The sequence below is a fragment of the Orycteropus afer genome, unplaced genomic scaffold, assembly GCF_000298275.1.
Source record: "Orycteropus afer afer isolate SDZICR_OR568_19922 unplaced genomic scaffold, OryAfe1.0 scaffold00458, whole genome shotgun sequence".
Classification (NCBI taxonomy): domain Eukaryota; kingdom Metazoa; phylum Chordata; class Mammalia; order Tubulidentata; family Orycteropodidae; genus Orycteropus; species Orycteropus afer.
In genome coordinates this window covers 2131119-2135108 of record NW_006922045.1, presented here as the reverse complement: position 1 = coordinate 2135108, position 3990 = coordinate 2131119, and positions in this window count along the sequence as shown.

The following is a 3990-nucleotide window of genomic DNA, read 5'->3' as shown; positions in this document are numbered from 1 at the left end:
TGATGGTGACTTGTTTCCTTTTGCTTAATTGTAATGTGTTTATAATATTAAAGATCAAAGAAGTCACACTGAAGACTAAGGTGAGCCTGATCCAAGCTATATATTTTCAATTGCCTCGTTCAAACACTGGATATGAGTAAGGTAGAACAAAAACCAAATCCATACTCACTGCTGTCTAGTCAGATCCAACTCACAGTGATCGCTCCTTGGGTTTCCTAGGAGGTATCACTATGGAAGTGGATCACCCAACCTTCCTTCCAAGGAGTGGCTGGTGGGTTTGAACCATCGGCCTTCTGGTTAGCAGTCCAATGCCTTAGGCACTATGCCACCAGAGCTCCTATAGTTATGCATAAGGTAGACTGAAGAAGAATTGATGCATTTGAATTATGGTGTTTGCAAAGTATATTGAAAATACCATGGACTTCCAGAAGAAAGAACAATTCTGTCTTGGAAGAAAGTATAGCTGGAATTCTTCTTAGGAGCAAAAATGGCCAGACTTTGTCTCTTTATGTTGGTCATGTGATCAAGAAGGACCAGTCCCTGGAGAAGGATATCATGCTTGGTAGAGGGTCAGTGAAAAAGAGGAAGACCCTCAATGATATGGATCACATATTGTCTGCCAGAATAGGCTCTAGCATAGCAAATATTGTGAAAATGACACAGACCAGGCAGGTGGCATTCTATTGTACACAGAGTAGTACTGAGGCAGATCTGACTCAATTGCACCTAACAACACAACAACAGTTGTAATGTAACATTTTGCAATTGTAAAAAAATCTACTTGAAAGATTTACTTAGTGATCCATAAAAATGATATGAGTTTATTTTTAGATAATATACTTGTAACAGAAGACCATATAATTGATGTATTTTTATATTAGAAAATTTGCTATCCTTAGCTTGGTTAACATTTGCATATGAGCACAAACTGTAGTACAAGTTTGACCAGTTGTTCCACAGATTTTATTTACTGACATTCTTAGAAGTCATAGATTATTTTTGAAGAAGAATGTGTATGATATACCATCCAGACATCATAACTGTTATAATAAAATTCTTCCCTTCAATAGACAAATCAGAATGCTTTATTACTAGGAACTATATCAGTGGTTGAATCAATAATACTTTATAAATTTGAATTTTAACAAAATTTTTAACGTTTTATGATTATAGACAATACCACAGAATTTTTATGCAGAACAAATATTAAAATTTTATCATTCTTTACCAGCCACCTATTATGCTTTAATAATATAGCAAAGGTAATCTTATCTGTCTATCTAAAGGAGCTCTGGTGGTGAAGTGGTTAAGGCATTCTGTTGCTAAACAAAAAAAAAAGTTGGCCATTGAAAACAACCAGCAGCTTGGTGGAAGAAAGATGAGGCAGTTGCTTCAGTAAAGATTGACAGCCTTGGAAACTCTATGAGGCCATTCTAATCTGCCCTATAGGGTCACCATGAATCAGACTCAACTCTATGGCAGTGAGTTGTTTTTTTTTTTTTTTTTTGGTTTGGTTTCTACCTATCAATCTATCCAAATCATCTAACTACCTTTTTCTACACTGTTAGTGGTCTTACTTAGACGTGGAAACTAGAATAGCAGAAATCAGGGACCAATTTGTGCCCATATTTTCCACTTCACTACAACCTCTTTAAGGGTCTCTGGTGGCACAGTGTTTAAGTTCTTAACAGTTACTCAAAAGCTTCACATCCACCAGCCCCTCAGCTGGAGAAAGATATGGTAGGCATCTATCGTAAAGATTATAGCCTCAGAAACTATGGGGCAGTTCTGCTCTGTCCTGAAGGGCACTATGAGTTGGAATGGGCCAGATGACAACGGTTTATAGCCTCTTTAAGGTCCCCAGGTGAACTTTTAGATATTGAAAAAGACTGTGATGACAAAATTTTATAGCCATATGTTTTAGAACAGGTTCTCTAGAGAAGCAAAACCCATAAAGTTGAGACAGACAGAGAGAGAGAGAGAGAGAGAGAGAGGGAGGTTTAGTCTCTAATCTCCAATTCTTGGGTCAAAGGTCAAGCTGGAGGCTTTCCTGACTCAAGCCGCTGCAGGGGCTGATGAACCCAAGATCAGCAGACAGCACAGCAGGATCCAGATCCAACCGAAATTTCCCGAATTTTCCCACGATGTCCATATATATATTGGAGGCAGATCACAATCCCTTTAAAGCAATTGGCTGCTCAAAGCATATCCCACCATGGAGGTGGCTACTTTACATCAGATCTCATCATGGGAACCACCTCCCACAACTGATTAAACCATGCAGAATCATGGTTCAGTCAAGTTGACACAAACCTTAACTATCACACCATACTTCCTTGAAATAATAATGTGCAGCATGGAAGGAGTTTACAGTTTACTGTTACAAAAATGCTTCATTTCCCTACACCTCCACTTGACACAACTTTTAACAATGCATTGCAGACCCTTGATTCCAGGGAATCTTTCTCTCAAAGCAAGTATAGGATAATTTATGTATATTATGTATATAGTAGTCTCTTGATATGCACTTTATTCATATATATAATTTATTTCTACTTAATATATTTTATTTGTAAATTTCTAATGTACAGCTATCTTTTTTAGTTCCCTGTTAGTGGATTTTCATTTTAATCTTTTCTCTAAAATATAATTTAGGGATAGATTTTATGTCTCAAGAAACAATTTTATTTACCTTTGACCCTTTTTAAAAAAGACTATAAATATTTGTATAATTCCATACACATCTAAAAAACAGAATGATTACAGAAATAAGGATAAATTGGTTTTCAGTAGCACCAGATGTAGTATAAGGAAGAATTACCAAAATAAACTTCATTTTTAATAAAATCAACTACTCTGTAAACCACAAATGAAATGAAAAGAATTAGAAAAATAGATTATTAATAGTGTTAAATACTAGATTTTGTTTTTAGCTAATAATTCTCCAATTATAATTTAATTTACAATGAGCTCTGATGTCACAGTGGTTAAGCTCTCCATGTTAACCAAGTAGATCACTAGTTTGTATTCACAACCACTCTGTGGCAGAAAGAGGAGGCAGTTTGCTTCTTTAAAGATGACAGCCTTGGAAACTCTGTGGTGCACTTCTGCTGTATCCTATAAGGTCACTATGACTTGGAATCAACCTAATGATAATAGGTTTGGCTTTCTGGTTTGGGTTAATTTCATTTATAGGGCATGACAAAAATACTCAGCTTCAAGTCACCAGGTAAGAATTGTAATATGAGAAGAAAAGGTGCCTTTCCCTTCAGCATAACAATTCTCACTCGTCCTATTAAGTGAAAATTGTATTTTAGATCCAGATTGATACTTACAATTATGTCTTTCAAATTCTTTCTTTCTTTATTTATTTCAAGTCATAAAGATATGAATGCTTTCTTTATTATGTAAGAACTATTGGAATTTTTGACAAGTTTTGACTGGGGTCTTAAAAGTTAGTGAGAGGCCCTCTAAGATACAACTATTGGTCTTTCCTTATCCAGAGCAAAGAAAAGTAAAGAAAACCAAAGACGTATGGAAGCAATTAGTCCCAAGGACTAATGGATCATGGAACTTTAGCCTACACAACCCTGAGACCAGAAGAACTAGATGGTGCCTGGCTACCAATGCCAACCACTCAGAAAGGGATCACAATTGGAGACTTTGGATAAAAAGGGAGAAAAAATGTGGAACAAAATTCAAAAACCTAAGAAAAAGAACAGAATTACTGGTGAAACTCCCAAGATTGTGGCCCCAGGTTTCTCTTCAGGTCTGGAATTAGACTTACTCCCACGGGCTAGCTCTCAACCAAACAATAGACAGGCCTACGAGCTGAGCAACTACATGCATTCTTTAGGATGGTCAACACTGAGAAACGAGAAGGGCAGCATTTGCACAGGGAGAAACCTAGACAGGCAGGAATGCCTAGGTAAGAAGAAGCAAAGGAAAGGGTGACCACAGGGAGGAGCTGGGGGGAGATCCGTTATATTG